Genomic DNA, 27,143 nt, shown 5'->3' with positions numbered 1-27,143 from the left:
AGCGTCGTGCTAATAACGCTAAGGTCGTGTGTTCGATCCGCCCATGGGCCAGTGGTTCAATTTTGTCTTCAGATCACAATTTGTTACCGTGATCCTTATTGCGGCTTATCATAGTTTATTTTTTTCCTACTGTCCTAAACAATTCAAATCAATATTTATGCAGATATGCTGATTTATACAAACTTTTCTCTCCAGTTATACACAATATAAATGTTTGACCCCGAACATCATTATTTTTTAAATAAACATATATGTCTGCAGCGTGGCCCATTAGCTCAGTTGGTTAGAGCGTCGTGCTAATAACGCGAAGGTCGTGGGTTCGATCCCCCCATGGGCCAGTGGTTCAATTTTGTCTTCAGATCACAATTTGTTACCGTGATCCTTATTGCGGCTTATCATAGTTTATTTTTTTCCTACTGTCCTAAACAATTCAAATCAATATTTATGCAGATATCCTGATTTATACAAACTTTTCTCTCCAGTTATACACAATATAAATGTTTGACCCCGAACATCATTATTTTTTAAATAAACATATATGTCTGCAGCGTGGCCCATTAGCTCAGTTGGTTAGAGCGTCGTGCTAATAACGCGAAGGTCGTGGGTTCGATCCCCCCATGGGCCAGTGGTTCAATTTTGTCTTCAGATCACAATTTGTTACCGTGATCCTTATTGCGGCTTATCATAGTTTATTTTTTTCCTACTGTCCTAAACAATTCAAATCAATATTTATGCAGATATGCTGATTTATACAAACTTTTCTCTCCAGTTATACACAATATAAATGTTTGACCCCGAACATCATTATTTTTTAAATAAACATATATGTCTGCAGCGTGGCCCATTAGCTCAGTTGGTTAGAGCGTCGTGCTAATAACGCGAAGGTCGTGGGTTCGATCCCCCCATGGGCCAGTGGTTCAATTTTGTCTTCAGATCACAATTTGTTACCGTGATCCTTATTGCGGCTTATCATAGTTTATTTTTTTCCTACTGTCCTAAACAATTCAAATCAATATTTATGCAGATATCCTGATTTATACAAACTTTTCTCTCCAGTTATACACAATATAAATGTTTGACCCCGAACATCATTATTTTTTAAATAAACATATATGTCTGCAGCGTGGCCCATTAGCTCAGTTGGTTAGAGCGTCGTGCTATTAACGCGAAGGTCGTGGGTTCGATCCCCCCATGGGCCAGTGGTTCAATTTTGTCTTCGGATCACAATTTGTTACCGTGATCCTTATTGCGGCTTGTCATAGTTTATTTTTTTCCTACTGTCCTAAACAATTCAAATCAATATTTATGCAGATATGCTGATTTATACAAACTTTTCTCTCCAGTTATACACAATATAAATGTTTGACCCCGAACATCATTATTTTTTAAATAAACATATATGTCTGCAGCGTGGCCCATTAGCTCAGTTGGTTAGAGCGTCGTGCTAATAACGCGAAGGTCGTGGGTTCGATCCCCCCATGGGCCAGTGGTTCAATTTTGTCTTCAGATCACAATTTGTTACCGTGATCCTTATTGCGGCTTATCATAGTTTATTTTTTTCCTACTGTCCTAAACAATTCAAATCAATATTTATGCAGATATGCTGATTTATACAAACTTTTCTCTCCAGTTATACACAATATAAATGTTTGACCCCGAACATCATTATTTTTTAAATAAACATATATGTCTGCAGCGGGGCCCATTAGCGCAGTTGGTTAGAGCGTCGTGCTAATAACGCGAAGGTCGTGGGTTCGATCCCCCCATGGGCCAGTGGTTCAATTTTGTCTTCAGATCACAATTTGTTACCGTGATCCTTATTGCGGCTTGTCATAGTTTATTTTTTTCCTACTGTCCTAAACAATTCAAATCAATATTTATGCAGATATGCTGATTTATACAAACTTTTCTCTCCAGTTATACACAATATAAATGTTTGACCCCGAACATCATTATTTTTTAAATAAACATATATGTCTGCAGCGTGGCCCATTAGCTCAGTTGGTTAGAGCGTCGTGCTAATAACGCGAAGGTCGTGGGTTCGATCCCCCCATGGGCCAGTGGTTCAATTTTGTCTTCAGATCACAATTTGTTACCGTGATCCTTATTGCGGCTTATCATAGTTTATTTTTTTCCTACTGTCCTAAACAATTCAAATCAATATTTATGCAGATATGCTGATTTATACAAACTTTTCTCTCCAGTTATACACAATATAAATGTTTGACCCCGAACATCATTATTTTTTAAATAAACATATATGTCTGCAGCAGGGCCCATTAGCGCAGTTGGTTAGAGCGTCGTGCTAATAACGCGAAGGTCGTGGGTTCGATCCCCCCATGGGCCAGTGGTTCAATTTTGTCTTCAGATCACAATTTGTTACCGTGATCCTTATTGCGGCTTATCATAGTTTATTTTTTTCCTACTGTCCTAAACAATTCAAATCAATATTTATGCAGATATGCTGATTTATACAAACTTTTCTCTCCAGTTATACACAATATAAATGTTTGACCCCGAACATCATTATTTTTTAAATAAACATATATGTCTGCAGCGTGGCCCATTAGCTCAGTTGGTTAGAGCGTCGTGCTAATAACGCGAAGGTCGTGGGTTCGATCCCCCCATGGGCCAGTGGTTCAATTTTGTCTTCAGATCACAATTTGTTACCGTGATCCTTATTGCGGCTTGTCATAGTTTATTTTTTTCCTACTGTCCTAAACGATTCAAATCAATATTTATGCAGATATCCTGATTTATACAAACTTTTCTCTCCAGTTATACACAATATAAATGTTTGACCCCGAACATCATTATTTTTTAAATAAACATATATGTCTGCAGCGTGGCCCATTAGCTCAGTTGGTTAGAGCGTCGTGCTAATAACGCGAAGGTCGTGGGTTCGATCCCCCCATGGGCCAGTGGTTCAATTTTGTCTTCAGATCACAATTTGTTACCGTGATCCTTATTGCGGCTTATCATAGTTTATTTTTTTCCTACTGTCCTAAACAATTCAAATCAATATTTATGCAGATATGCTGATTTATACAAACTTTTCTCTCCAGTTATACACAATATAAATGTTTGACCCCGAACATCATTATTTTTTAAATAAACATATATGTCTGCAGCGTGGCCCATTAGCTCAGTTGGTTAGAGCGTCGTGCTAATAACGCGAAGGTCGTGGGTTCGATCCCCCCATGGGCCAGTGGTTCAATTTTGTCTTCAGATCACAATTTGTTACCGTGATCCTTATTGCGGCTTATCATAGTTTATTTTTTTCCTACTGTCCTAAACAATTCAAATCAATATTTATGCAGATATGCTGATTTATACAAACTTTTCTCTCCAGTTATACACAATATAAATGTTTGACCCCGAACATCATTATTTTTTAAATAAACATATATGTCTGCAGCGTGGCCCATTAGCTCAGTTGGTTAGAGCGTCGTGCTAATAACGCGAAGGTCGTGGGTTCGATCCCCCCATGGGCCAGTGGTTCAATTTTGTCTTCAGATCACAATTTGTTACCGTGATCCTTATTGCGGCTTATCATAGTTTATTTTTTTCCTACTGTCCGAAACAATTCAAATCAATATTTATGCAGATATCCTGATTTATACAAACTTTTCTCTCCAGTTATACACAATATAAATGTTTGACCCCGAACATCATTATTTTTTAAATAAACATATATGTCTGCAGCGTGGCCCATTAGCTCAGTTGGTTAGAGCGTCGTGCTATTAACGCGAAGGTCGTGGGTTCGATCCCCCCATGGGCCAGTGGTTCAATTTTGTCTTCGGATCACAATTTGTTACCGTGATCCTTATTGCGGCTTATCATAGTTTATTTTTTTCCTACTGTCCTAAACAATTCAAATCAATATTTATGCAGATATGCTGATTTATACAAACTTTTCTCTCCAGTTATACACAATATAAATGTTTGACCCCGAACATCATTATTTTTTAAATAAACATATATGTCTGCAGCGTGGCCCATTAGCTCAGTTGGTTAGAGCGTCGTGCTAATAACGCGAAGGTCGTGGGTTCGATCCCCCCATGGGCCAGTGGTTCAATTTTGTCTTCAGATCACAATTTGTTACCGTGATCCTTATTGCGGCTTATCATAGTTTATTTTTTTCCTACTGTCCTAAACAATTCAAATCAATATTTATGCAGATATCCTGATTTATACAAACTTTTCTCTCCAGTTATACACAATATAAATGTTTGACCCCGAACATCATTATTTTTTAAATAAACATATATGTCTGCAGCGTGGCCCATTAGCTCAGTTGGTTAGAGCGTCGTGCTAATAACGCGAAGGTCGTGGGTTCGATCCCCCCATGGGCCAGTGGTTCAATTTTGTCTTCAGATCACAATTTGTTACCGTGATCCTTATTGCGGCTTATCATAGTTTATTTTTTTCCTACTGTCCTAAACAATTCAAATCAATATTTATGCAGATATGCTGATTTATACAAACTTTTCTCTCCAGTTATACACAATATAAATGTTTGACCTCGAACATCATTATTTTTTAAATAAACATATATGTCTGCAGCGTGGCCCATTAGCTCAGTTGGTTAGAGCGTCGTGCTAATAACGCGAAGGTCGTGGGTTCGATCCCCCCATGGGCCAGTGGTTCAATTTTGTCTTCAGATCACAATTTGTTACCGTGATCCTTATTGCGGCTTATCATAGTTTATTTTTTTCCTACTGTCCTAAACAATTCAAATCAATATTTATGCAGATATGCTGATTTATACAGACTTTTCTCTCCAGTTATACACAATATAAATGTTTGACCCCGAACATCATTATTTTTTAAATAAACATATATGTCTGCAGCGTGGCCCATTAGCTCAGTTGGTTAGAGCGTCGTGCTAATAACGCGAAGGTCGTGGGTTCGATCCCCCCATGGGCCAGTGGTTCAATTTTGTCTTCGGATCACAATTTGTTACCGTGATCCTTATTGCGGCTTGTCATAGTTTATTTTTTTCCTACTGTCCTAAACAATTCAAATCAATATTTATGCAGATATGCTGATTTATACAAACTTTTCTCTCCAGTTATACACAATATAAATGTTTGACCCCGAACATCATTATTTTTTAAATAAACATATATGTCTGCAGCGTGGCCCATTAGCTCAGTTGGTTAGAGCGTCGTGCTAATAACGCGAAGGTCGTGGGTTCGATCCCCCCATGGGCCAGTGGTTCAATTTTGTCTTCGGATCACAATTTGTTACCGTGATCCTTATTGCGGCTTGTCATAGTTTATTTTTTTCCTACTGTCCTAAACAATTCAAATCAATATTTATGCAGATATGCTGATTTATACAAACTTTTCTCTCCAGTTATACACAATATAAATGTTTGACCCCGAACATCATTATTTTTTAAATAAACATATATGTCTGCAGCGTGGCCCATTAGCTCAGTTGGTTAGAGCGTCGTGCTAATAACGCGAAGGTCGTGGGTTCGATCCCCCCATGGGCCAGTGGTTCAATTTTGTCTTCGGATCACAATTTGTTACCGTGATCCTTATTGCGGCTTGTCATAGTTTATTTTTTTCCTACTGTCCTAAACAATTCAAATCAATATTTATGCAGATATGCTGATTTATACAAACTTTTCTCTCCAGTTATACACAATATAAATGTTTGACCCCGAACATCATTATTTTTTAAATAAACATATATGTCTGCAGCGTGGCCCATTAGCTCAGTTGGTTAGAGCGTCGTGCTATTAACGCGAAGGTCGTGGGTTCGATCCCCCCATGGGCCAGTGGTTCAATTTTGTCTTCGGATCACAATTTGTTACCGTGATCCTTATTGCGGCTTGTCATAGTTTATTTTTTTCCTACTGTCCTAAACAATTCAAATCAATATTTATGCAGATATGCTGATTTATACAAACTTTTCTCTCCAGTTATACACAATATAAATGTTTGACCCCGAACATCATTATTTTTAAAATAAACATATATGTCTGCAGCGTGGCCCATTAGCTCAGTTGGTTAGAGCGTCGTGCTAATAACGCGAAGGTCGTGGGTTCGATCCCCCCATGGGCCAGTGGTTCAATTTTGTCTTCGGATCACAATTTGTTACCGTGATCCTTATTGCGGCTTGTCATAGTTTATTTTTTTCCTACTGTCCTAAACAATTCAAATCAATATTTATGCAGATATGCTGATTTATACAAACTTTTCTCTCCAGTTATACACAATATAAATGTTTGACCCCGAACATCATTATTTTTTAAATAAACATATATGTCTGCAGCGTGGCCCATTAGCTCAGTTGGTTAGAGCGTCGTGCTATTAACGCGAAGGTCGTGGGTTCGATCCCCCCATGGGCCAGTGGTTCAATTTTGTCTTCGGATCACAATTTGTTACCGTGATCCTTATTGCGGCTTGTCATAGTTTATTTTTTTCCTACTGTCCTAAACAATTCAAATCAATATTTATGCAGATATGCTGATTTATACAAACTTTTCTCTCCAGTTATACACAATATAAATGTTTGACCCCGAACATCATTATTTTTTAAATAAACATATATGTCTGCAGCGTGGCCCATTAGCTCAGTTGGTTAGAGCGTCGTGCTAATAACGCGAAGGTCGTGGGTTCGATCCCCCCATGGGCCAGTGGTTCAATTTTGTCTTCGGATCACAATTTGTTACCGTGATCCTTATTGCGGCTTGTCATAGTTTATTTTTTTCCTACTGTCCTAAACAATTCAAATCAATATTTATGCAGATATGCTGATTTATACAAACTTTTCTCTCCAGTTATACACAATATAAATGTTTGACCCCGAACATCATTATTTTTTAAATAAACATATATGTCTGCAGCGAGGCCCATTAGCTCAGTTGGTTAGAGCGTCGTGCTAATAACGCGAAGGTCGTGGGTTCGATCCCCCCATGGGCCAGTGGTTCAATTTTGTCTTCGGATCACAATTTGTTACCGTGATCCTTATTGCGGCTTGTCATAGTTTATTTTTTTCCTACTGTCCTAAACAATTCAAATCAATATTTATGCAGATATGCTGATTTATACAAACTTTTCTCTCCAGTTATACACATATAAATGTTTGACCCCGAACATCATTATTTTTTAAATAAACATATATGTCTGCAGCGTGGCCCATTAGCTCAGTTGGTTAGAGCGTCGTGCTAATAACGCGAAGGTCGTGGGTTCGATCCCCCCATAGGCCAGTGGTTCAATTTTGTCTTCAGATCACAATTTGTTACCGTGATCCTTATTGCGGCTTATCATAGTTTATTTTTTTCCTACTGTCCTAAACAATTCAAATCAATATTTATGCAGATATCCTGATTTATACAAACTTTTCTCTCCAGTTATACACAATATAAATGTTTGACCCCGAACATCATTATTTTTTAAATAAACATATATGTCTGCAGCGTGGCCCATTAGCTCAGTTGGTTAGAGCGTCGTGCTAATAACGCGAAGGTCGTGGGTTCGATCCCCCCATGGGCCAGTGGTTCAATTTTGTCTTCAGATCACAATTTGTTACCGTGATCCTTATTGCGGCTTGTCATAGTTTATTTTTTTCCTACTGTCCTAAACGATTCAAATCAATATTTATGCAGATATGCTGATTTATACAAACTTTTCTCTCCAGTTATACACAATATAAATGTTTGACCCCGAACATCATTATTTTTTAAATAAACATATATGTCTGCAGCGTGGCCCATTAGCTCAGTTGGTTAGAGCGTCGTGCTAATAACGCGAAGGTCGTGGGTTCGATCCCCCCATGGGCCAGTGGTTCAATTTTGTCTTCGGATCACAATTTGTTACCGTGATCCTTATTGCGGCTTGTCATAGTTTATTTTTTTCCTACTGTCCTAAACGATTCAAATCAATATTTATGCAGATATGCTGATTTATACAAACTTTTCTCTCCAGTTATACACAATATAAATGTTTGACCCCGAACATCATTATTTTTTAAATAAACATATATGTCTGCAGCGTGGCCCATTAGCTCAGTTGGTTAGAGCGTCGTGCTAATAACGCGAAGGTCGTGGGTTCGATCCCCCCATGGGCCAGTGGTTCAATTTTGTCTTCGGATCACAATTTGTTACCGTGATCCTTATTGCGGCTTGTCATAGTTTATTTTTTTCCTACTGTCCTAAACGATTCAAATCAATATTTATGCAGATATGCAGATTTATACAAACTTTTCTCTCCAGTTATACACAATATAAATGTTTGACCCCGAACATCATTATTTTTTAAATAAACATATATGTCTGCAGCGTGGCCCATTAGCTCAGTTGGTTAGAGCGTCGTGCTAATAACGCGAAGGTCGTGGGTTCGATCCCCCCATGGGCCAGTGGTTCAATTTTGTCTTCGGATCACAATTTGTTACCGTGATCCTTATTGCGGCTTGTCATAGTTTATTTTTTTCCTACTGTCCTAAACGATTCAAATCAATATTTATGCAGATATGCTGATTTATACAAACTTTTCTCTCCAGTTATACACAATATAAATGTTTGACCCCGAACATCATTATTTTTTAAATAAACATATATGTCTGCAGCGTGGCCCATTAGCTCAGTTGGTTGAAGCGTCGTGCTAATAACGCGAAGGTCGTGGGTTCGATCCCCCCATGGGCCAGTGGTTCAATTTTGTCTTCGGATCACAATTTGTTACCGTGATCCTTATTGCGGCTTGTCATAGTTTATTTTTTTCCTACTGTCCTAAACAATTCAAATCAATATTTATGCAGATATCCTGATTTATACAAACTTTTCTCTCCAGTTATACACAATATAAATGTTTGACCCCGAACATCATTATTTTTTAAATAAACATATATGTCTGCAGCGTGGCCCATTAGCTCAGTTGGTTGAAGCGTCGTGCTAATAACGCGAAGGTCGTGGGTTCGATCCCCCCATGGGCCAGTGGTTCAATTTTGTCTTCGGATCACAATTTGTTACCGTGATCCTTATTGCGGCTTGTCATAGTTTATTTTTTTCCTACTGTCCTAAACAATTCAAATCAATATTTATGCAGATATACTGATTTATACAAACTTTTCTCTCCAGTTATACACAATATAAATGTTTGACCCCGAACATCATTATTTTTTAAATAAACATATATGTCTGCAGCGTGGCCCATTAGCTCAGTTGGTTAGAGCGTCGTGCTAATAACGCGAAGGTCGTGGGTTCGATCCCCCCATGGGCCAGTGGTTCAATATTGTCTTCAGATCACAATTTGTTACCGTGATCCTTATTGCGGCTTGTCATAGTTTATTTTTTTCCTACTGTCCTAAACAATTCAAATCAATATTTATGCAGATATGCTGATTTATACAAACTTTTCTCTCCAGTTATACGCAATATAAATGTTTGACCCCGAACATCATTATTTTTTAAATAAACATATATGTCTGCAGCGTGGCCCATTAGCTCAGTTGGATAGAGCGTCGTGCTAATAACGCGAAGGTCGTGGGTTCGATCCCCCCATGGGCCAGTGGTTCAATTTTGTCTTCAGATCACAATTTGTTACCGTGATCCTTATTGCGGCTTGTCATAGTTTATTTTTTTCCTACTGTCCTAAACAATTCAAATCAATATTTATGCAGATATGCTGATTTATACAAACTTTTCTCTCCAGTTATACACAATATAAATGTTTGACCCCGAACATCATTATTTTTTAAATAAACATATATGTCTGCAGCGTGGCCCATTAGCTCAGTTGGTTAGAGCGTCGTGCTAATAACGCGAAGGTCGTGGGTTCGATCCCCCCATGGGCCAGTGGTTCAATTTTGTCTTCAGATCACAATTTGTTACCGTGATCCTTATTGCGGCTTGTCATAGTTTATTTTTTTCCTACTGTCCTAAACAATTCAAATCAATATTTATGCAGATATGCTGATTTATACAAACTTTTCTCTCCAGTTATACACAATATAAATGTTTGACCCCGAACATCATTATTTTTTAAATAAACATATATGTCTGCAGCGTGGCCCATTAGCTCAGTTGGTTAGAGCGTCGTGCTAATAACGCGAAGGTCGTGGGTTCGATCCCCCCATGGGCCAGTGGTTCAATTTTGTCTTCAGATCACAATTTGTTACCGTGATCCTTATTGCGGCTTGTCATAGTTTATTTTTTTCCTACTGTCCTAAACAATTCAAATCAATATTTATGCAGATATGCTGATTTATACAAACTTTTCTCTCCAGTTATACACAATATAAATGTTTGACCCCGAACATCATTATTTTTTAAATAAACATATATGTCTGCAGCGTGGCCCATTAGCTCAGTTGGTTAGAGCGTCGTGCTAATAACGCGAAGGTCGTGGGTTCGATCCCCCCATGGGCCAGTGGTTCAATTTTGTCTTCAGATCACAATTTGTTACCGTGATCCTTATTGCGGCTTGTCATAGTTTATTTTTTTCCTACTGTCCTAAACAATTCAAATCAATATTTATGCAGATATGCTGATTTATACAAACTTTTCTCTCCAGTTATACACAATATAAATGTTTGACCCCGAACATCATTATTTTTTAAATAAACATATATGTCTGCAGCGTGGCCCATTAGCTCAGTTGGTTAGAGCGTCGTGCTAATAACGCGAAGGTCGTGGGTTCGATCCCCCCATGGGCCAGTGGTTCAATTTTGTCTTCAGATCACAATTTGTTACCGTGATCCTTATTGCGGCTTGTCATAGTTTATTTTTTTCCTACTGTCCTAAACAATTCAAATCAATATTTATGCAGATATGCTGATTTATACAAACTTTTCTCTCCAGTTATACACAATATAAATGTTTGACCCCGAACATCATTATTTTTTAAATAAACATATATGTCTGCAGCGTGGCCCATTAGCTCAGTTGGTTAGAGCGTCGTGCTAATAACGCGAAGGTCGTGGGTTCGATCCCCCCATGGGCCAGTGGTTCAATTTTGTCTTCAGATCACAATTTGTTACCGTGATCCTTATTGCGGCTTGTCATAGTTTATTTTTTTCCTACTGTCCTAAACAATTCAAATCAATATTTATGCAGATATGCTGATTTATACAAACTTTTCTCTCCAGTTATACACAATATAAATGTTTGACCCCGAACATCATTATTTTTTAAATAAACATATATGTCTGCAGCGTGGCCCATTAGCTCAGTTGGTTAGAGCGTCGTGCTAATAACGCGAAGGTCGTGGGTTCGATCCCCCCATGGGCCAGTGGTTCAATTTTGTCTTCAGATCACAATTTGTTATCGTGATCCTTATTGCGGCTTGTCATAGTTTATTTTTTTCCTACTGTCCTAAACAATTCAAATCAATATTTATGCAGATATGCTGATTTATACAAACTTTTCTCTCCAGTTATACACAATATAAATGTTTGACCCCGAACATCATTATTTTTTAAATAAACATATATGTCTGCAGCGTGGCCCATTAGCTCAGTTGGTTAGAGCGTCGTGCTAATAACGCGAAGGTCGTGGGTTCGATCCCCCCATGGGCCAGTGGTTCAATTTTGTCTTCAGATCACAATTTGTTACCGTGATCCTTATTGCGGCTTGTCATAGTTTATTTTTTTCCTACTGTCCTAAACAATTCAAATCAATATTTATGCAGATATGCTGATTTATACAAACTTTTCTCTCCAGTTATACACAATATAAATGTTTGACCCCGAACATCATTATTTTTTAAATAAACATATATGTCTGCAGCGTGGCCCATTAGCTCAGTTGGTTAGAGCGTCGTGATAATAACGCGAAGGTCGTGGGTTCGATCCCCCCATGGGCCAGTGGTTCAATTTTGTCTTCAGATCACAATTTGTTACCGTGATCCTTATTGCGGCTTGTCATAGTTTATTTTTTTCCTACTGTCCTAAACAATTCAAATCAATATTTATGCAGATATGCTGATTTATACAAACTTTTCTCTCCAGTTATACACAATATAAATGTTTGACCCCGAACATCATTATTTTTTAAATAAACATATATGTCTGCAGCGTGGCCCATTAGCTCAGTTGGTTAGAGCGTCGTGCTAATAACGCGAAGGTCGTGGGTTCGATCCCCCCATGGGCCAGTGGTTCAATTTTGTCTTCAGATCACAATTTGTTACCGTGATCCTTATTGCGGCTTGTCATAGTTTATTTTTTTCCTACTGTCCTAAACAATTCAAATCAATATTTATGCAGATATGCTGATTTATACAAACTTTTCTCTCCAGTTATACACAATATAAATGTTTGACCCCGAACATCATTATTTTTTAAATAAACATATATGTCTGCAGCGTGGCCCATTAGCTCAGTTGGTTAGAGCGTCGTGCTAATAACGCGAAGGTCGTGGGTTCGATCCCCCCATGGGCCAGTGGTTCAATTTTGTCTTCAGATCACAATTTGTTACCGTGATCCTTATTGCGGCTTGTCATAGTTTATTTTTTTCCTACTGTCCTAAACAATTCAAATCAATATTTATGCAGATATGCTGATTTATACAAACTTTTCTCTCCAGTTATACACAATATAAATGTTTGACCCCGAACATCATTATTTTTTAAATAAACATATATGTCTGCAGCGTGGCCCATTAGCTCAGTTGGTTAGAGCGTCGTGCTAATAACGCGAAGGTCGTGGGTTCGATCCCCCCATGGGCCAGTGGTTCAATTTTGTCTTCAGATCACAATTTGTTACCGTGATCCTTATTGCGGCTTGTCATAGTTTATTTTTTTCCTACTGTCCTAAACAATTCAAATCAATATTTATGCAGATATGCTGATTTATACAAACTTTTCTCTCCAGTTATACACAATATAAATGTTTGACCCCGAACATCATTATTTTTTAAATAAACATATATGTCTGCAGCGTGGCCCATTAGCTCAGTTGGTTAGAGCGTCGTGCTAATAACGCGAAGGTCGTGGGTTCGATCCCCCCATGGGCCAGTGGTTCAATTTTGTCTTCAGATCACAATTTGTTACCGTGATCCTTATTGCGGCTTGTCATAGTTTATTTTTTTCCTACTGTCCTAAACAATTCAAATCAATATTTATGCTGATTTATACAAACTTTTCTCTCCAGTTATACACAATATAAATGTTTGACCCCGAACATCATTATTTTTTAAATAAACATATATGTCTGCAGCGTGGCCCATTAGCTCAGTTGGTTAGAGCGTCGTGCTAATAACGCGAAGGTCGTGGGTTCGATCCCCCCATGGGCCAGTGGTTCAATTTTGTCTTCAGATCACAATTTGTTACCGTGATCCTTATTGCGGCTTGTCATAGTTTATTTTTTTCCTACTGTCCTAAACAATTCAAATCAATATTTATGCAGATATGCTGATTTATACAAACTTTTCTCTCCAGTTATACACAATATAAATGTTTGACCCCGAACATCATTATTTTTTAAATAAACATATATGTCTGCAGCGTGGCCCATTAGCTCAGTTGGTTAGAGCGTCGTGCTAATAACGCGAAGGTCGTGGGTTCGATCCCCCCATGGGCCAGTGGTTCAATTTTGTCTTCAGATCACAATTTGTTACCGTGATCCTTATTGCGGCTTGTCATAGTTTATTTTTTTCCTACTGTCCTAAACAATTCAAATCAATATTTATGCAGATATGCTGATTTATACAAACTTTTCTCTCCAGTTATACACAATATAAATGTTTGACCCCGAACATCATTATTTTTTAAATAAACATATATGTCTGCAGCGTGGCCCATTAGCTCAGTTGGTTAGAGCGTCGTGCTAATAACGCGAAGGTCGTGGGTTCGATCCCCCCATGGGCCAGTGGTTCAATTTTGTCTTCAGATCACAATTTGTTACCGTGATCCTTATTGCGGCTTGTCATAGTTTATTTTTTTCCTACTGTCCTAAACAATTCAAATCAATATTTATGCAGATATGCTGATTTATACAAACTTTTCTCTCCAGTTATACACAATATAAATGTTTGACCCCGAACATCATTATTTTTTAAATAAACATATATGTCTGCAGCGTGGCCCATTAGCTCAGTTGGTTAGAGCGTCGTGCTAATAACGCGAAGGTCGTGGGTTCGATCCCCCCATGGGCCAGTGGTTCAATTTTGTCTTCAGATCACAATTTGTTACCGTGATCCTTATTGCGGCTTGTCATAGTTTATTTTTTTCCTACTGTCCTAAACAATTCAAATCAATATTTATGCAGATATGCTGATTTATACAAACTTTTCTCTCCAGTTATACACAATATAAATGTTTGACCCCGAACATCATTATTTTTTAAATAAACATATATGTCTGCAGCGTGGCCCATTAGCTCAGTTGGTTAGAGCGTCGTGCTAATAACGCGAAGGTCGTGGGTTCGATCCCCCCATGGGCCAGTGGTTCAATTTTGTCTTCAGATCACAATTTGTTACCGTGATCCTTATTGCGGCTTGTCATAGTTTATTTTTTTCCTACTGTCCTAAACAATTCAAATCAATATTTATGCAGATATGCTGATTTATACAAACTTTTCTCTCCAGTTATACACAATATAAATGTTTGACCCCGAACATCATTATTTTTTAAATAAACATATATGTCTGCAGCGTGGCCCATTAGCTCAGTTGGTTAGAGCGTCGTGCTAATAACGCGAAGGTCGTGGGTTCGATCCCCCCATGGGCCAGTGGTTCAATTTTGTCTTCAGATCACAATTTGTTCACGTGATCCTTATTGCGGCTTGTCATAGTTTATTTTTTTCCTACTGTCCTAAACAATTCAAATCAATATTTATGCAGATATGCTGATTTATACAAACTTTTCTCTCCAGTTATACACAATATAAATGTTTGACCCCGAACATCATTATTTTTTAAATAAACATATATGTCTGCAGCTTGGCCCATTAGCTCAGTTGGTTAGAGCGTCGTGCTAATAACGCGAAGGTCGTGGGTTCGATCCCCCCATGGGCCAGTGGTTCAATTTTGTCTTCAGATCACAATTTGTTACCGTGATCCTTATTGCGGCTTGTCATAGTTTATTTTTTTCCTACTGTCCTAAACAATTCAAATCAATATTTATGCAGATATGCTGATTTATACAAACTTTTCTCTCCAGTTATACACAATATAAATGTTTGACCCCGAACATCATTATTTTTTAAATAAACATATATGTCTGCAGCGTGGCCCATTAGCTCAGTTGGATAGAGCGTCGTGCTAATAACGCGAAGGTCGTGGGTTCGATCCCCCCATGGGCCAGTGGTTCAATTTTGTCTTCAGATCACAATTTGTTACCGTGATCCTTATTGCGGCTTGTCATAGTTTATTTTTTTCCTACTGTCCTAAACAATTCAAATCAATATTTATGCAGATATGCTGATTTATACAAACTTTTCTCTCCAGTTATACACAATATAAATGTTTGACCCCGAACATCATTATTTTTTAAATAAACATATATGTCTGCAGCGTGGCCCATTAGCTCAGTTGGTTAGAGCGTCGTGCTAATAACGCGAAGGTCGTGGGTTCGATCCCCCCATGGGCCAGTGGTTCAATTTTGTCTTCAGATCACAATTTGTTACCGTGATCCTTATTGCGGCTTGTCATAGTTTATTTTTTTCCTACTGTCCTAAACAATTCAAATCAATATTTATGCAGATATGCTGATTTATACAAACTTTTCTCTCCAGTTATACACAATATAAATGTTTGACCCCGAACATCATTATTTTTTAAATAAACATATATGTCTGCAGCGTGGCCCATTAGCTCAGTTGGTTAGAGCGTCGTGCTAATAACGCGAAGGTCGTGGGTTCGATCCCCCCATGGGCCAGTGGTTCAATTTTGTCTTCAGATCACAATTTGTTACCGTGATCCTTATTGCGGCTTGTCATAGTTTATTTTTTTCCTACTGTCCTAAACAATTCAAATCAATATTTATGCAGATATGCTGATTTATACAAACTTTTCTCTCCAGTTATACACAATATAAATGTTTGACCCCGAACATCATTATTTTTTAAATAAACATATATGTCTGCAGCGGGGCCCATTAGCTCAGTTGGTTAGAGCGTCGTGCTAATAACGCGAAGGTCGTGGGTTCGATCCCCCCATGGGCCAGTGGTTCAATTTTGTCTTCAGATCACAATTTGTTACCGTGATCCTTATTGCGGCTTGTCATAGTTTATTTTTTTCCTACTGTCCTAAACAATTCAAATCAATATTTATGCAGATATGCTGATTTATACAAACTTTTCTCTCCAGTTATACACAATATAAATGTTTGACCCCGAACATCATTATTTTTTAAATAAACATATATGTCTGCAGCGTGGCCCATTAGCTCAGTTGGTTAGAGCGTCGTGCTAATAACGCGAAGGTCGTGGGTTCGATCCCCCCATGGGCCAGTGGTTCAATTTTGTCTTCAGATCACAATTTGTTACCGTGATCCTTATTGCGGCTTGTCATAGTTTATTTTTTTCCAACTGTCCTAAACAATTCAAATCAATATTTATGCAGATATGCTGATTTATACAAACTTTTCTCTCCAGTTATACACAATATAAATGTTTGACCCCGAACATCATTATTTTTTAAATAAACATATATGTCTGCAGCGTGGCCCATTAGCTCAGTTGGTTAGAGCGTCGTGCTAATAACGCGAAGGTCGTGGGTTCGATCCCCCCATGGGCCAGTGGTTCAATTTTGTCTTCAGATCACAATTTGTTACCGTGATCCTTATTGCGGCTTGTCATAGTTTATTTTTTTCCTACTGTCCTAAACAATTCAAATCAATATTTATGCAGATATGCTGATTTATACAAACTTTTCTCTCCAGTTATACACAATATAAATGTTTGACCCCGAACATCATTATTTTTTAAATAAACATATATGTCTGCAGCGTGGCCCATTAGCTCAGTTGGTTAGAGCGTCGTGCTAATAACGCGAAGGTCGTGGGTTCGATCCCTCCATGGGCCAGTGGTTCAATTTTGTCTTCAGATCACAATTTGTTACCGTGATCCTTATTGCGGCTTGTCATAGTTTATTTTTTTCCTACTGTCCTAAACAATTCAAATCAATATTTATGCAGATATGCTGATTTATACAAACTTTTCTCTCCAGTTATACACAATATAAATGTTTGACCCCGAACATCATTATTTTTTAAATAAACATATATGTCTGCAGCGTGGCCCATTAGCTCAGTTGGTTAGAGCGTCGTGCTAATAACGCGAAGGTCGTGGGTTCGATCCCCCCATGGGCCAGTGGTTCAATTTTGTCTTCAGATCACAATTTGTTACCGTGATCCTTATTGCGGCTTGTCATAGTTTATTTTTTTCCTACTGTCCTAAACAATTCAAATCAATATTTATGCAGATATGCTGATTTATACAAACTTTTCTCTCCAGTTATACACAATATAAATGTTTGACCCCGAACATCATTATTTTTTAAATAAACATATATGTCTGCAGCGTGGCCCATTAGCTCAGTTGGTTAGAGCGTCGTGCTAATAACGCGAAGGTCGTGGGTTCGATCCCCCCATGGGCCAGTGGTTCAATTTTGTCTTCAGATCACAATTTGTTACCGTGATCCTTATTGCGGCTTGTCATAGTTTATTTTTTTCCTACTGTCCTAAACAATTCAAATCAATATTTATGCAGATATGCTGATTTATACAAACTTTTCTCTCCAGTTATACACAATATAAACGTTTGACCCCGAACATCATTATTTTTTAAATAAACATATATGTCTGCAGCGGGGCCCATTAGCTCAGTTGGTTAGAGCGTCGTGCTAATAACGCGAAGGTCGTGGGTTCGATCCCCCCGTGGGCCAGTGGTTCAATTTTGTCTTCAGATCACAATTTGTTACCGTGATCCTTATTGCGGCTTATCATATAGTTTATTTTTTTCCTACTGTCCTAAACAATTCAAATCAATATTTATGCAGATATGCTGATTTATACAAACTTTTCTCTCCAGTTATACACAATATAAATGTTTGACCCCGAACATCATTATTTTTTAAATAAACATATATGTCTGCAGCGTGGCCCATTAGCTCAGTTGGTTAGAGCGTCGTGCTAATAACGCGAAGGTCGTGGGTTCGATCCCCCCATGGGCCAGTGGTTCAATTTTGTCTTCGGATCACAATTTGTTACCGTGATCCTTATTGCGGCTTGTCATAGTTTATTTTTTTCCTACTGTCCTAAACAATTCAAATCAATATTTATGCAGATATGCTGATTTATACAAACTTTTCTCTCCAGTTATACACAATATAAATGTTTGACTCCGAACATCATTATTTTTTAAATAAACATATATGTCTGCAGCGTGGCCCATTAGCTCAGTTGGTTAGAGCGTCGTGCTAATAACGCGAAGGTCGTGGGTTCAATCCCCCCATGTGCCAGTGGTTCAATTTTGTCTTCGGATCACAATTTGTTACCGTGATCCTTATTGCGGCTTATCATAGTTTATTTTTTTCCTACTGTCCTAAACAATTCAAATCAATATTTATGCAGATATGCTGATTTATACAAACTTTTCTCTCCAGTTATACACAATATAAATGTTTGACCCCGAACATCATTATTTTTTAAATAAACATATATGTCTGCAGCGTGGCCCATTAGCTCAGTTGGTTAGAGCGTCGTGCTAATAACGCGAAGGTCGTGGGTTCGATCCCCCCATGGGCCAGTGGTTCAATTTTGTCTTCAGATCACAATTTGTTACCGTGATCCTTATTGCGGCTTGTCATAGTTTATTTTTTTCCTACTGTCCTAAACAATTCAAATCAATATTTATGCAGATATGCTGATTTATACAAACTTTTCTCTCCAGTTATACACAATATAAATGTTTGACCCCGAACATCATTATTTTTTAAATAAACATATATGTCTGCAGCGTGGCCCATTAGCTCAGTTGGTTAGAGCGTCGTGCTAATAACGCGAAGGTCGTGGGTTCGATCCCCCCATGGGCCAGTGGTTCAATTTTGTCTTCAGATCACAATTTGTTACCGTGATCCTTATTGCGGCTTGTCATAGTTTATTTTTTTCCTACTGTCCTAAACAATTCAAATCAATATTTATGCAGATATGCTGATTTATACAAACTTTTCTCTCCAGTTATACACAATATAAACGTTTGACCCCGAACATCATTATTTTTTAAATAAACATATATGTCTGCAGCGGGGCCCATTAGCTCAGTTGGTTAGAGCGTCGTGCTAATAACGCGAAGGTCGTGGGTTCGATCCCCCCGTGGGCCAGTGGTTCAATTTTGTCTTCAGATCACAATTTGTTACCGTGATCCTTATTGCGGCTTATCATATAGTTTATTTTTTTCCTACTGTCCTAAACAATTCAAATCAATATTTATGCAGATATGCTGATTTATACAAACTTTTCTCTCCAGTTATACACAATATAAATGTTTGACCCCGAACATCATTATTTTTTAAATAAACATATATGTCTGCAGCGTGGCCCATTAGCTCAGTTGGTTAGAGCGTCGTGCTAATAACGCGAAGGTCGTGGGTTCGATCCCCCCATGGGCCAGTGGTTCAATTTTGTCTTCGGATCACAATTTGTTACCGTGATCCTTATTGCGGCTTGTCATAGTTTATTTTTTTCCTACTGTCCTAAACAATTCAAATCAATATTTATGCAGATATGCTGATTTATACAAACTTTTCTCTCCAGTTATACACAATATAAATGTTTGACTCCGAACATCATTATTTTTTAAATAAACATATATGTCTGCAGCGTGGCCCATTAGCTCAGTTGGTTAGAGCGTCGTGCTAATAACGCGAAGGTCGTGGGTTCAATCCCCCCATGTGCCAGTGGTTCAATTTTGTCTTCGGATCACAATTTGTTACCGTGATCCTTATTGCGGCTTATCATAGTTTATTTTTTTCCTACTGTCCTGAACAATTCAAATCAATATTTATGTAGATATGCCGATTTATACTAGCTTTTCTGTCTAGTTATACACAATATAAATAATTGACCCCGAACATCATTATTTTTTTACTAAACATGTCTGCAGCGTGGCCCATTAGCTCAGTTGGTTGGAGCGTCGTGCTAATAACGCGAAGGTCGTTGGTTCGATCCCCCCATGGGCCAGTGGTTCAATTTTGTCTTCGGATCACAATTTGTTAACGTGATCCTTATTGCGGCTTATTATAGTTATTTTTTTTTCCTACTGTCCTAAACAAATCAAATCAATATTTAAGCAGATATGCCGATCTATACTAGCTTTTCTGTCTAGTTATACACAATATAAATGTTTGACCCCGAACATCATTATTTTTTTACTAAACATGTCTGCAGCGTGGCCCATTAGCTCAGTTGGTTGGAGCGTCGTGCTAATAACGCGATTGTCGTGGGTTCGATCCCCCCATGGGCCAGTGGTTCAATTTTGTCTTCGGATCACAATTTGTTAACGTGATCCTTATTGCGGCTTATTATAGTTATTTTTTTTCCTACTGTCCTAAACAAATCAAATCAATATTTAAGCAGATATGCCGATTTATACTAGCTTTTCTGTCTAGTTATACACAATATAAATGTTTGACCCCGAACATCATTATTTTTTTACTAAACATGTCTGCAGCGTGGCCCATTAGCTCAGTTGGTTGGAGCGTCGTGCTAATAACGCGATGGTCGTGGGTTCGATCCCCCCATGGGCCAGTGGTTCAATTTTGTCTTCGGATCACAATTTGTTAACGTGATCCTTATTGCGGCTTATTATAGTTATTTTTTTTCCTACTGTCCTAAACAAATCAAATCAATATTTAAGCAGATATGCCGATTTATACTAGCTTTTCTGTCTAGTTATACACAATATAAATGTTTGACCCCGAACATCATTATTTTTTTACTAAACATGTCTGCAGCAAGGCCCATTAGCTCAGTTGGTTAGAGCGTCGTGCTAATAACGGAAGTTCGTGGGTTCGATCCTCCCATGGGCCAGTGGTTCAATTTTGTCTTCGGATCACAATTTGTTACCGTGATCCTTATTGCGGCTTTTTATAGTTTATTTTTTCCTACTGTCCTGAACAATTCAAATCAATATTTATGCAGATATGCCGATTTATACTAGCTTTTCTGTCTAGTTATACACAATATAAATAATTGACCCCGAACATCATTATTTTTTTACTAAACATGTCTGCAGCGTGGCCCATTAGCTCAGTTGGTTAGAGCGTCATGCTAATATCGCGAAGGTCGTGGGTTCGATCCCCCCATGGGCCAGTGGTTCAATTTTGTCTTCAGATCAATATTTGTTAACGTGATCCTTATTGCGGCTTGTCATAGTTTATTTTTTTCCTACTGTCCTAAACAATTCAAATCAATATTTATGCAGATATGCTGATTTATACAAACTTTTCTCTCCAGTTATACACAATATAAATGTTTGACCCCGAACATCATTATTTTTTAAATAAACATATATGTCTGCAGCGGGGCCCATTAGCTCAGTTGGTTAGAGCGTCGTGCTAATAACGCGAAGGTCGTGGGTTCGATCCCCCCATGGGCCAGTGGTTCAATTTTGTCTTCAGATCACAATTTGTTACCGTGATCCTTATTGCGGCTTATCATAGTTTATTTTTTTCCTACTGTCCTAAACAATTCAAATCAATATTTATGCAGATATGCTGATTTATACAAACTTTTCTCTCCAGTTATACACAATATAAATGAATGACCCCGAACATCATTATTTTTTAAATAAACATATATGTCTGCAGCGTGGCCCATTAGCTCAGTTGGTTAGAGCGTCGTGCTAATAACGCGAAGGTCGTGGGTTCGATCCCCCCATGGGCCAGTGGTTCAATTTTGTCTTCGGATCACAATTTGTTTCCGTGATCCTTATTGCGGCTTGTCATAGTTTATTTTTTTCCTACTGTCCTAAACAATTCAAATCAATATTTATGCAGATATGCTGATTTATACAAACTTTTCTCTCCAGTTATACACAATATAAATGTTTGACCCCGAACATCATTATTTTTTAAATAAACATATATGTCTGCAGCGTGGCCCATTAGCTCAGTTGGTTAGAGCGTCGTGCTAATAACGCGAAGGTCGTGGGTTCGATCCCCCCATGGGCCAGTGGTTCAATTTTGTCTTCAGATCACAATTTGTTACCGTGATCCTTATTGCGGCTTATCATAGTTTCTTTTTTTCCTACTGTCCTAAACAATTCAAATCAATATTTATGCAGATATGCTGATTTATACAAACTTTTCTCTCCAGTTATACACAATATAAATGTTTGACCCCGAACATCATTATTTTTTAAATAAACATATATGTCTGCAGCGTGGCCCATTAGCTCAGTTGGTTAGAGCGTCGTGCTAATAACGCGAAGGTCGTGGGTTCGATCCCCCCATGGGCCAGTGGTTCAATTTTGTCTTCGGATCACAATTTGTTACCGTGATCCTTATTGCGGCTTATCATAGTTTATTTTTTTCCTACTGTCCTAAACAATTCAAATCAATATTTATGCAGATATGCTGATTTATACAAACTTTTCTCTCCAGTTATACACAATATAAATGTTTGACCCCGAACATCATTATTTTTTAAATAAACATATATGTCTGCAGCGTGGCCCATTAGCTCAGTTGGTTAGAGCGTCGTGCTAATAACGCGAAGGTCGTGGGTTCGATCCCCCCATGGGCCAGTGGTTCAATTTTGTCTTCGGAACACAATTTGTTACCGTGATCCTTATTGCGGCTTGTCATAGTTTATTTTTTTCCTACTGTCCTAAACAATTCAAATCAATATTTATGCAAATATGCTGATTTATACAAACTTTTCTCTCCAGTTATACACAATATAAATGTTTGACCCCGAACATCATTATTTTTTAAATAAACATATATGTCTGCAGCGTGGCCCATTAGCTCAGTTGGTTAGAGCGTCGTGCTAATAACGCGAAGGTCGTGGGTTCGATCCCCCCATGGGCCAGTGGTTCAATTTTGTCTTCAGATCACAATTTGTTACCGTGATCCTTATTGCGGCTTGTCATAGTTTATTTTTTTCCTACTGTCCTAAACAATTCAAATCAATATTTATGCAGATATGCTGATTTATAGAAACTTTTCTCTCCAGTTATACACAATATAAATGTTTGACCCCGAACATCATTATTTTTTAAATAAACATATATGTCTGCAGCGTGGCCCATTAGCTCAGTTGGTTAGAGCGTCGTGCTAATAACGCGAAGGTCGTGGGTTCGATCCCCCCATGGGCCAGTGGTTCAATTTTGTCTTCAGATCACAATTTGTTACCGTGATCCTTATTGCGGCTTATCATAGTTTATTTTTTTCCTACTGTCCTAAACAATTCAAATCAATATTTATGCAGATATGCTGATTTATACAAACTTTTCTCTCCAGTTATACACAATATAAATGTTTGACCCCGAACATCATTATTTTTTAAATAAACATATATGTCTGCAGCGTGGCCCATTAGCTCAGTTGGTTAGAGCGTCGTGCTAATAACGCGAAGGTCGTGGGTTCGATCCCCCCATGGGCCAGTGGTTCAATTTTGTCTTCGGATCACAATTTGTTACCGTGATCCTTATTGCGGCTTGTCATAGTTTATTTTTTTCCTACTGTCCTAAACAATTCAAATCAATATTTATGCAAATATGCTGATTTATACAAACTTTTCTCTACAGTTATACACAATATAAATGTTTGACCCCGAACATCATTATTTTTTAAATAAACATATATGTCTGCAGCGTGGCCCATTAGCTCAGTTGGTTAGAGCGTCGTGCTAATAACGCGAAGGTCGTGGGTTCGATCCCCCCATGGGCCAGTGGTTCAATTTTGTCTTCGGATCACAATTTGTTACCGTGATCCTTATTGCGGCTTGTCATAGTTTATTTTTTTCCTACTGTCCTAAACAATTCAAATCAATATTTATGCAAATATCCTGATTTATACAAACTTTTCTCTCCAGTTATACACAATATAAATGTTTGACCCCGAACATCATTATTTTTTAAATAAACATATATGTCTGCAGCGTGGCCCATTAGCTCAGTTGGTTAGAGCGTCGTGCTAATAACGCGAAGGTCGTGGGTTCGATCCCCCCATGGGCCAGTGGTTCAATTTTGTCTTCGGATCACAATTTGTTACCGTGATCCTTATTGCGGCTTGTCATAGTTTATTTTTTTCCTACTGTCCTAAACAATTCAAATCAATATTTATGCAAATATGCTGATTTATACAAACTTTTCTCTCCAGTTATACACAATATAAATGTTTGACCCCGAACATCATTATTTTTTAAATAAACATATATGTCTGCAGCATGGCCCATTAGCTCAGTTGGTTAGAGCGTCGTGCTAATAACGCGAAGGTCGTGGGTTCGATACCCCCATGGGCCAGTGGTTCAATTTTGTCTTCAGATCACAATTTGTTACCGTGATCCTTATTGCGGCTTATCATATTTTACTTTTTTCCTACTGTCCTAAACAATTCAAATCAATATTTATGCAGATATGCTGATTTATACAAACTTTTCTCTCCAGTTATACACAATATAAATGTTTGACCCCGAACATCATTATTTTTTAAATAAACATATATGTGTGCATCGGGGCCCATTAGCTCAGTTGGTTAGAGCGTCGTGCTAGTAACGCGAAGGTCGTGGGTTCGATCCCCCCATGGGCCAGTGGTTCAATTTTGTCTTCGGAACACCATTTGTTACCGTGATCCTTATTGCGGCTTTTTATAGTTTATTTTTTTCCTACTGTCCTAAATAATTCAAATCAATATTTATGCAGATATGCTGATTTATACAAAAATTTCTCTCCAGTTATACACAATATAAATGTTTGACCCCGAACATCATTATTTTTTAAATAAACATATATGTCTGCAGCGGGGCCCATTAGCTCAGTTAGTTAGAGCGTCGTGCTAATAACGCGAAGGTCGTTGGTTCGATCCCCCCATGGGCCAGTGGTTCAATTTTGTCTTCGGAACACCATTTGTTACCGTGATCCTTATTGCGGCTTTTTATAGTTTATTTTTTTCCTACTGTCCTAAATAATTCAAATCAATATTTATGCAGATATGCTGATTTATACAAAAATTTCTCTCCAGTTATACACAATATAAATGTTTGACCCCGAACATCATTATTTTTTTACTAAACATGTCTGCAGCGTGGCCCATTAGCTCAGTTGGTTAGAGCGTCGTGCTAATAACGCGAAGGTCGTGGGTTCGATCCCCCCATGGGCCAGTGGTTCAATTTTGTCTTCGGAACACCATTTGTTACCGTGATCCTTATTGCGGCTTTTTATAGTTTATTTTTTTCCTACTGTCCTAAATAATTCAAATCAATATTTATGCAGATATGCTGATTTATACAAAAATTTCTCTCCAGTTATACACAATATAAATGTTTGACCCCGAACATCATTATTTTTTAAATAAACATATATGTCTGCAGCGGGGCCCATTAGCTCAGTTAGTTAGAGCGTCGTGCTAATAACGCGAAGGTCGTTGGTTCGATCCCCCCATGGGCCAGTGGTTCAATTTTGTCTTCGGAACACCATTTGTTACCGTGATCCTTATTGCGGCTTTTTATAGTTTATTTTTTTCCTACTGTCCTAAATAATTCAAATCAATATTTATGCAGATATGCTGATTTATACAAAAATTTCTCTCCAGTTATACACAATATAAATGTTTGACCCCGAACATCATTATTTTTTAAATAAACATATATGTCTGCAGCGGGGCCCATTAGCTCAGTTAGTTAGAGCGTCGTGCTAATAACGCGAAGGTCGTTGGTTCGATCCCCCCATGGGCCAGTGGTTCAATTTTGTCTTCGGAACACCATTTGTTACCGTGATCCTTATTGCGGCTTTTTATAGTTTATTTTTTTCCTACTGTCCTAAATAATTCAAATCAATATTTATGCAGATATGCTGATTTATACTAGCGTTTCTGTCTAGTTATACACAATATAAATGTTTGACTCCGAACATCATTATTTTTTTACTAAACATGTCTGCAGCGTGGCCCATTAGCTCAGTTGGTTAGAGCGTCGTGCTAATAACGCGAAGGTCGTTGGTTCGATCCCCCCATGGGCCAGTGGTTCAATTTTGTCTTCGGAACACCATTTGTTACCGTGATCCTTATTGCGGCTTTTTATAGTTTATTTTTTTCCTACTGTCCTAAATAATTCAAATCAATATTTATGCAGATATGCTGATTTATACAAAAATTTCTCTCCAGTTATACACAATATAAATGTTTGACCCCGAACATCATTATTTTTTTACTAAACATGTCTGCAGCGTGGCCCATTAGCTCAGTTAGTTAGAGCGTCGTGCTAATAACGCGAAGGTCGTGGGTTCGATCCCCCCATGGGCCAGTGGTTCAATTTTGTCTTCGGAACACCATTTGTTACCGTGATCCTTATTGCAGCTTTTTATAGTTTATTTTTTTCCTACTGTCCTAAATAATTCAAATCAATATTTATGCAGATATGCTGATTTATACAAAAATTTCTCTCCAGTTATACACAATATAAATGTTTGACCCCGAACATCATTATTTTTTTACTAAACATGTCTGCAGCGTGGCCCATTAGCTCAGTTAGTTAGAGCGTCGTGCTAATAACGCGAAGGTCGTGGGTTCGATCCCCCCATGGGCCAGTGGTTCAATTTTGTCTTCGGAACACCATTTGTTACCGTGATCCTTATTGCGGCTTTTTATAGTTTATTTTTTTCCTACTGTCCTAAATAATTCAAATCAATATTTATGCAGATATGCTGATTTATACAAAAATTTCTCTCCAGTTATACACAATATAAATGTTTGACCCCGAACATCATTATTTTTTTACTAAACATGTCTGCAGCGTGGCCCATTAGCTCAGTTAGTTAGAGCGTCGTGCTAATAACGCGAAGGTCGTGGGTTCGATCCCCCCATGGGCCAGTGGTTCAATTTTGTCTTCGGAACACCATTTGTTACCGTGATCCTTATTGCGGCTTTTTATAGTTTATTTTTTTCCTACTGTCCTAAATAATTCAAATCAATATTTATGCAGATATGCTGATTTATACAAAAATTTCTCTCCAGTTATACACAATATAAA

General features: G+C 37.9%; 71 non-coding genes across 71 annotated transcripts; all 71 read left to right on the top strand.

The window, feature by feature from the left end:
* Positions 1–264: 264 nt before the first annotated feature.
* On the top strand, positions 265–338 carry TRNAI-AAU (transfer RNA isoleucine (anticodon AAU)). The gene has a single exon. It is a non-coding gene; the product is annotated as a tRNA-Ile (tRNA).
* Positions 339–551: 213 nt separating this feature from the next.
* Positions 552–625, top strand: TRNAI-AAU (transfer RNA isoleucine (anticodon AAU)). Its single transcript has one exon. It is a non-coding gene; the product is annotated as a tRNA-Ile (tRNA).
* Positions 626–838: 213 nt separating this feature from the next.
* Positions 839–912, top strand: TRNAI-AAU (transfer RNA isoleucine (anticodon AAU)). The gene has a single exon. It is a non-coding gene; the product is annotated as a tRNA-Ile (tRNA).
* A 213-nt stretch (positions 913–1,125) lies between these two features.
* TRNAN-AUU (transfer RNA asparagine (anticodon AUU)) lies at positions 1,126–1,199 on the top strand. Its single transcript has one exon. It is a non-coding gene; the product is annotated as a tRNA-Asn (tRNA).
* Positions 1,200–1,412: 213 nt separating this feature from the next.
* On the top strand, positions 1,413–1,486 carry TRNAI-AAU (transfer RNA isoleucine (anticodon AAU)). The gene has a single exon. It is a non-coding gene; the product is annotated as a tRNA-Ile (tRNA).
* Positions 1,487–1,986: 500 nt separating this feature from the next.
* Positions 1,987–2,060, top strand: TRNAI-AAU (transfer RNA isoleucine (anticodon AAU)). The gene has a single exon. It is a non-coding gene; the product is annotated as a tRNA-Ile (tRNA).
* Positions 2,061–2,560: 500 nt separating this feature from the next.
* TRNAI-AAU (transfer RNA isoleucine (anticodon AAU)) lies at positions 2,561–2,634 on the top strand. Its single transcript has one exon. It is a non-coding gene; the product is annotated as a tRNA-Ile (tRNA).
* A 213-nt stretch (positions 2,635–2,847) lies between these two features.
* Positions 2,848–2,921, top strand: TRNAI-AAU (transfer RNA isoleucine (anticodon AAU)). The gene has a single exon. It is a non-coding gene; the product is annotated as a tRNA-Ile (tRNA).
* A 213-nt stretch (positions 2,922–3,134) lies between these two features.
* Positions 3,135–3,208, top strand: TRNAI-AAU (transfer RNA isoleucine (anticodon AAU)). The gene has a single exon. It is a non-coding gene; the product is annotated as a tRNA-Ile (tRNA).
* Positions 3,209–3,421: 213 nt separating this feature from the next.
* On the top strand, positions 3,422–3,495 carry TRNAI-AAU (transfer RNA isoleucine (anticodon AAU)). The gene has a single exon. It is a non-coding gene; the product is annotated as a tRNA-Ile (tRNA).
* Positions 3,496–3,708: 213 nt separating this feature from the next.
* Positions 3,709–3,782, top strand: TRNAN-AUU (transfer RNA asparagine (anticodon AUU)). The gene has a single exon. It is a non-coding gene; the product is annotated as a tRNA-Asn (tRNA).
* A 213-nt stretch (positions 3,783–3,995) lies between these two features.
* TRNAI-AAU (transfer RNA isoleucine (anticodon AAU)) lies at positions 3,996–4,069 on the top strand. Its single transcript has one exon. It is a non-coding gene; the product is annotated as a tRNA-Ile (tRNA).
* A 213-nt stretch (positions 4,070–4,282) lies between these two features.
* Positions 4,283–4,356, top strand: TRNAI-AAU (transfer RNA isoleucine (anticodon AAU)). Its single transcript has one exon. It is a non-coding gene; the product is annotated as a tRNA-Ile (tRNA).
* A 213-nt stretch (positions 4,357–4,569) lies between these two features.
* TRNAI-AAU (transfer RNA isoleucine (anticodon AAU)) lies at positions 4,570–4,643 on the top strand. Its single transcript has one exon. It is a non-coding gene; the product is annotated as a tRNA-Ile (tRNA).
* Positions 4,644–4,856: 213 nt separating this feature from the next.
* Positions 4,857–4,930, top strand: TRNAI-AAU (transfer RNA isoleucine (anticodon AAU)). The gene has a single exon. It is a non-coding gene; the product is annotated as a tRNA-Ile (tRNA).
* Positions 4,931–5,143: 213 nt separating this feature from the next.
* Positions 5,144–5,217, top strand: TRNAI-AAU (transfer RNA isoleucine (anticodon AAU)). The gene has a single exon. It is a non-coding gene; the product is annotated as a tRNA-Ile (tRNA).
* A 213-nt stretch (positions 5,218–5,430) lies between these two features.
* On the top strand, positions 5,431–5,504 carry TRNAI-AAU (transfer RNA isoleucine (anticodon AAU)). Its single transcript has one exon. It is a non-coding gene; the product is annotated as a tRNA-Ile (tRNA).
* Positions 5,505–5,717: 213 nt separating this feature from the next.
* On the top strand, positions 5,718–5,791 carry TRNAN-AUU (transfer RNA asparagine (anticodon AUU)). Its single transcript has one exon. It is a non-coding gene; the product is annotated as a tRNA-Asn (tRNA).
* Positions 5,792–6,004: 213 nt separating this feature from the next.
* TRNAI-AAU (transfer RNA isoleucine (anticodon AAU)) lies at positions 6,005–6,078 on the top strand. Its single transcript has one exon. It is a non-coding gene; the product is annotated as a tRNA-Ile (tRNA).
* A 213-nt stretch (positions 6,079–6,291) lies between these two features.
* Positions 6,292–6,365, top strand: TRNAN-AUU (transfer RNA asparagine (anticodon AUU)). Its single transcript has one exon. It is a non-coding gene; the product is annotated as a tRNA-Asn (tRNA).
* A 213-nt stretch (positions 6,366–6,578) lies between these two features.
* TRNAI-AAU (transfer RNA isoleucine (anticodon AAU)) lies at positions 6,579–6,652 on the top strand. The gene has a single exon. It is a non-coding gene; the product is annotated as a tRNA-Ile (tRNA).
* A 213-nt stretch (positions 6,653–6,865) lies between these two features.
* Positions 6,866–6,939, top strand: TRNAI-AAU (transfer RNA isoleucine (anticodon AAU)). The gene has a single exon. It is a non-coding gene; the product is annotated as a tRNA-Ile (tRNA).
* Positions 6,940–7,438: 499 nt separating this feature from the next.
* TRNAI-AAU (transfer RNA isoleucine (anticodon AAU)) lies at positions 7,439–7,512 on the top strand. The gene has a single exon. It is a non-coding gene; the product is annotated as a tRNA-Ile (tRNA).
* A 213-nt stretch (positions 7,513–7,725) lies between these two features.
* TRNAI-AAU (transfer RNA isoleucine (anticodon AAU)) lies at positions 7,726–7,799 on the top strand. The gene has a single exon. It is a non-coding gene; the product is annotated as a tRNA-Ile (tRNA).
* A 213-nt stretch (positions 7,800–8,012) lies between these two features.
* Positions 8,013–8,086, top strand: TRNAI-AAU (transfer RNA isoleucine (anticodon AAU)). Its single transcript has one exon. It is a non-coding gene; the product is annotated as a tRNA-Ile (tRNA).
* Positions 8,087–8,299: 213 nt separating this feature from the next.
* Positions 8,300–8,373, top strand: TRNAI-AAU (transfer RNA isoleucine (anticodon AAU)). Its single transcript has one exon. It is a non-coding gene; the product is annotated as a tRNA-Ile (tRNA).
* Positions 8,374–9,160: 787 nt separating this feature from the next.
* On the top strand, positions 9,161–9,234 carry TRNAI-AAU (transfer RNA isoleucine (anticodon AAU)). The gene has a single exon. It is a non-coding gene; the product is annotated as a tRNA-Ile (tRNA).
* A 213-nt stretch (positions 9,235–9,447) lies between these two features.
* Positions 9,448–9,521, top strand: TRNAI-AAU (transfer RNA isoleucine (anticodon AAU)). Its single transcript has one exon. It is a non-coding gene; the product is annotated as a tRNA-Ile (tRNA).
* A 213-nt stretch (positions 9,522–9,734) lies between these two features.
* On the top strand, positions 9,735–9,808 carry TRNAI-AAU (transfer RNA isoleucine (anticodon AAU)). The gene has a single exon. It is a non-coding gene; the product is annotated as a tRNA-Ile (tRNA).
* Positions 9,809–10,021: 213 nt separating this feature from the next.
* Positions 10,022–10,095, top strand: TRNAI-AAU (transfer RNA isoleucine (anticodon AAU)). Its single transcript has one exon. It is a non-coding gene; the product is annotated as a tRNA-Ile (tRNA).
* A 213-nt stretch (positions 10,096–10,308) lies between these two features.
* Positions 10,309–10,382, top strand: TRNAI-AAU (transfer RNA isoleucine (anticodon AAU)). The gene has a single exon. It is a non-coding gene; the product is annotated as a tRNA-Ile (tRNA).
* Positions 10,383–10,595: 213 nt separating this feature from the next.
* On the top strand, positions 10,596–10,669 carry TRNAI-AAU (transfer RNA isoleucine (anticodon AAU)). Its single transcript has one exon. It is a non-coding gene; the product is annotated as a tRNA-Ile (tRNA).
* A 213-nt stretch (positions 10,670–10,882) lies between these two features.
* TRNAI-AAU (transfer RNA isoleucine (anticodon AAU)) lies at positions 10,883–10,956 on the top strand. Its single transcript has one exon. It is a non-coding gene; the product is annotated as a tRNA-Ile (tRNA).
* Positions 10,957–11,169: 213 nt separating this feature from the next.
* TRNAI-AAU (transfer RNA isoleucine (anticodon AAU)) lies at positions 11,170–11,243 on the top strand. The gene has a single exon. It is a non-coding gene; the product is annotated as a tRNA-Ile (tRNA).
* Positions 11,244–11,456: 213 nt separating this feature from the next.
* TRNAI-AAU (transfer RNA isoleucine (anticodon AAU)) lies at positions 11,457–11,530 on the top strand. Its single transcript has one exon. It is a non-coding gene; the product is annotated as a tRNA-Ile (tRNA).
* Positions 11,531–12,030: 500 nt separating this feature from the next.
* TRNAI-AAU (transfer RNA isoleucine (anticodon AAU)) lies at positions 12,031–12,104 on the top strand. The gene has a single exon. It is a non-coding gene; the product is annotated as a tRNA-Ile (tRNA).
* Positions 12,105–12,317: 213 nt separating this feature from the next.
* TRNAI-AAU (transfer RNA isoleucine (anticodon AAU)) lies at positions 12,318–12,391 on the top strand. The gene has a single exon. It is a non-coding gene; the product is annotated as a tRNA-Ile (tRNA).
* Positions 12,392–12,604: 213 nt separating this feature from the next.
* TRNAI-AAU (transfer RNA isoleucine (anticodon AAU)) lies at positions 12,605–12,678 on the top strand. The gene has a single exon. It is a non-coding gene; the product is annotated as a tRNA-Ile (tRNA).
* Positions 12,679–12,891: 213 nt separating this feature from the next.
* Positions 12,892–12,965, top strand: TRNAI-AAU (transfer RNA isoleucine (anticodon AAU)). Its single transcript has one exon. It is a non-coding gene; the product is annotated as a tRNA-Ile (tRNA).
* A 205-nt stretch (positions 12,966–13,170) lies between these two features.
* Positions 13,171–13,244, top strand: TRNAI-AAU (transfer RNA isoleucine (anticodon AAU)). Its single transcript has one exon. It is a non-coding gene; the product is annotated as a tRNA-Ile (tRNA).
* Positions 13,245–13,457: 213 nt separating this feature from the next.
* Positions 13,458–13,531, top strand: TRNAI-AAU (transfer RNA isoleucine (anticodon AAU)). The gene has a single exon. It is a non-coding gene; the product is annotated as a tRNA-Ile (tRNA).
* A 213-nt stretch (positions 13,532–13,744) lies between these two features.
* TRNAI-AAU (transfer RNA isoleucine (anticodon AAU)) lies at positions 13,745–13,818 on the top strand. The gene has a single exon. It is a non-coding gene; the product is annotated as a tRNA-Ile (tRNA).
* A 213-nt stretch (positions 13,819–14,031) lies between these two features.
* On the top strand, positions 14,032–14,105 carry TRNAI-AAU (transfer RNA isoleucine (anticodon AAU)). The gene has a single exon. It is a non-coding gene; the product is annotated as a tRNA-Ile (tRNA).
* A 213-nt stretch (positions 14,106–14,318) lies between these two features.
* On the top strand, positions 14,319–14,392 carry TRNAI-AAU (transfer RNA isoleucine (anticodon AAU)). The gene has a single exon. It is a non-coding gene; the product is annotated as a tRNA-Ile (tRNA).
* Positions 14,393–14,605: 213 nt separating this feature from the next.
* TRNAI-AAU (transfer RNA isoleucine (anticodon AAU)) lies at positions 14,606–14,679 on the top strand. The gene has a single exon. It is a non-coding gene; the product is annotated as a tRNA-Ile (tRNA).
* A 213-nt stretch (positions 14,680–14,892) lies between these two features.
* Positions 14,893–14,966, top strand: TRNAI-AAU (transfer RNA isoleucine (anticodon AAU)). The gene has a single exon. It is a non-coding gene; the product is annotated as a tRNA-Ile (tRNA).
* Positions 14,967–15,179: 213 nt separating this feature from the next.
* On the top strand, positions 15,180–15,253 carry TRNAI-AAU (transfer RNA isoleucine (anticodon AAU)). Its single transcript has one exon. It is a non-coding gene; the product is annotated as a tRNA-Ile (tRNA).
* A 213-nt stretch (positions 15,254–15,466) lies between these two features.
* TRNAI-AAU (transfer RNA isoleucine (anticodon AAU)) lies at positions 15,467–15,540 on the top strand. The gene has a single exon. It is a non-coding gene; the product is annotated as a tRNA-Ile (tRNA).
* A 213-nt stretch (positions 15,541–15,753) lies between these two features.
* Positions 15,754–15,827, top strand: TRNAI-AAU (transfer RNA isoleucine (anticodon AAU)). Its single transcript has one exon. It is a non-coding gene; the product is annotated as a tRNA-Ile (tRNA).
* A 213-nt stretch (positions 15,828–16,040) lies between these two features.
* TRNAI-AAU (transfer RNA isoleucine (anticodon AAU)) lies at positions 16,041–16,114 on the top strand. Its single transcript has one exon. It is a non-coding gene; the product is annotated as a tRNA-Ile (tRNA).
* A 213-nt stretch (positions 16,115–16,327) lies between these two features.
* TRNAI-AAU (transfer RNA isoleucine (anticodon AAU)) lies at positions 16,328–16,401 on the top strand. The gene has a single exon. It is a non-coding gene; the product is annotated as a tRNA-Ile (tRNA).
* Positions 16,402–16,614: 213 nt separating this feature from the next.
* Positions 16,615–16,688, top strand: TRNAI-AAU (transfer RNA isoleucine (anticodon AAU)). Its single transcript has one exon. It is a non-coding gene; the product is annotated as a tRNA-Ile (tRNA).
* Positions 16,689–17,188: 500 nt separating this feature from the next.
* On the top strand, positions 17,189–17,262 carry TRNAI-AAU (transfer RNA isoleucine (anticodon AAU)). Its single transcript has one exon. It is a non-coding gene; the product is annotated as a tRNA-Ile (tRNA).
* A 213-nt stretch (positions 17,263–17,475) lies between these two features.
* TRNAI-AAU (transfer RNA isoleucine (anticodon AAU)) lies at positions 17,476–17,549 on the top strand. The gene has a single exon. It is a non-coding gene; the product is annotated as a tRNA-Ile (tRNA).
* A 502-nt stretch (positions 17,550–18,051) lies between these two features.
* TRNAI-AAU (transfer RNA isoleucine (anticodon AAU)) lies at positions 18,052–18,125 on the top strand. The gene has a single exon. It is a non-coding gene; the product is annotated as a tRNA-Ile (tRNA).
* A 500-nt stretch (positions 18,126–18,625) lies between these two features.
* On the top strand, positions 18,626–18,699 carry TRNAI-AAU (transfer RNA isoleucine (anticodon AAU)). The gene has a single exon. It is a non-coding gene; the product is annotated as a tRNA-Ile (tRNA).
* A 213-nt stretch (positions 18,700–18,912) lies between these two features.
* Positions 18,913–18,986, top strand: TRNAI-AAU (transfer RNA isoleucine (anticodon AAU)). Its single transcript has one exon. It is a non-coding gene; the product is annotated as a tRNA-Ile (tRNA).
* A 502-nt stretch (positions 18,987–19,488) lies between these two features.
* Positions 19,489–19,562, top strand: TRNAI-AAU (transfer RNA isoleucine (anticodon AAU)). The gene has a single exon. It is a non-coding gene; the product is annotated as a tRNA-Ile (tRNA).
* A 1,914-nt stretch (positions 19,563–21,476) lies between these two features.
* TRNAI-AAU (transfer RNA isoleucine (anticodon AAU)) lies at positions 21,477–21,550 on the top strand. The gene has a single exon. It is a non-coding gene; the product is annotated as a tRNA-Ile (tRNA).
* Positions 21,551–21,763: 213 nt separating this feature from the next.
* On the top strand, positions 21,764–21,837 carry TRNAI-AAU (transfer RNA isoleucine (anticodon AAU)). The gene has a single exon. It is a non-coding gene; the product is annotated as a tRNA-Ile (tRNA).
* Positions 21,838–22,050: 213 nt separating this feature from the next.
* On the top strand, positions 22,051–22,124 carry TRNAI-AAU (transfer RNA isoleucine (anticodon AAU)). The gene has a single exon. It is a non-coding gene; the product is annotated as a tRNA-Ile (tRNA).
* A 213-nt stretch (positions 22,125–22,337) lies between these two features.
* On the top strand, positions 22,338–22,411 carry TRNAI-AAU (transfer RNA isoleucine (anticodon AAU)). The gene has a single exon. It is a non-coding gene; the product is annotated as a tRNA-Ile (tRNA).
* Positions 22,412–22,624: 213 nt separating this feature from the next.
* Positions 22,625–22,698, top strand: TRNAI-AAU (transfer RNA isoleucine (anticodon AAU)). The gene has a single exon. It is a non-coding gene; the product is annotated as a tRNA-Ile (tRNA).
* Positions 22,699–22,911: 213 nt separating this feature from the next.
* On the top strand, positions 22,912–22,985 carry TRNAI-AAU (transfer RNA isoleucine (anticodon AAU)). Its single transcript has one exon. It is a non-coding gene; the product is annotated as a tRNA-Ile (tRNA).
* A 213-nt stretch (positions 22,986–23,198) lies between these two features.
* Positions 23,199–23,272, top strand: TRNAI-AAU (transfer RNA isoleucine (anticodon AAU)). The gene has a single exon. It is a non-coding gene; the product is annotated as a tRNA-Ile (tRNA).
* Positions 23,273–23,485: 213 nt separating this feature from the next.
* TRNAI-AAU (transfer RNA isoleucine (anticodon AAU)) lies at positions 23,486–23,559 on the top strand. The gene has a single exon. It is a non-coding gene; the product is annotated as a tRNA-Ile (tRNA).
* Positions 23,560–23,772: 213 nt separating this feature from the next.
* Positions 23,773–23,846, top strand: TRNAI-AAU (transfer RNA isoleucine (anticodon AAU)). The gene has a single exon. It is a non-coding gene; the product is annotated as a tRNA-Ile (tRNA).
* A 213-nt stretch (positions 23,847–24,059) lies between these two features.
* TRNAI-AAU (transfer RNA isoleucine (anticodon AAU)) lies at positions 24,060–24,133 on the top strand. The gene has a single exon. It is a non-coding gene; the product is annotated as a tRNA-Ile (tRNA).
* A 213-nt stretch (positions 24,134–24,346) lies between these two features.
* TRNAI-AAU (transfer RNA isoleucine (anticodon AAU)) lies at positions 24,347–24,420 on the top strand. Its single transcript has one exon. It is a non-coding gene; the product is annotated as a tRNA-Ile (tRNA).
* Positions 24,421–24,633: 213 nt separating this feature from the next.
* On the top strand, positions 24,634–24,707 carry TRNAT-AGU (transfer RNA threonine (anticodon AGU)). The gene has a single exon. It is a non-coding gene; the product is annotated as a tRNA-Thr (tRNA).
* Positions 24,708–25,203: 496 nt separating this feature from the next.
* On the top strand, positions 25,204–25,277 carry TRNAI-AAU (transfer RNA isoleucine (anticodon AAU)). Its single transcript has one exon. It is a non-coding gene; the product is annotated as a tRNA-Ile (tRNA).
* Positions 25,278–27,143: the final 1,866 nt, after the last annotated feature.

Source organism: Parasteatoda tepidariorum, chromosome 4 (genome assembly GCF_982258835.1).
Source record: "Parasteatoda tepidariorum strain Cologne lab strain chromosome 4, Ptep-v5.0, whole genome shotgun sequence".
Classification (NCBI taxonomy): Eukaryota; Metazoa; Arthropoda; class Arachnida; order Araneae; family Theridiidae; genus Parasteatoda; species Parasteatoda tepidariorum.
Note: the sequence above shows the minus strand (reverse complement) of the source record. Positions and strands in the feature narration are given on the sequence as shown.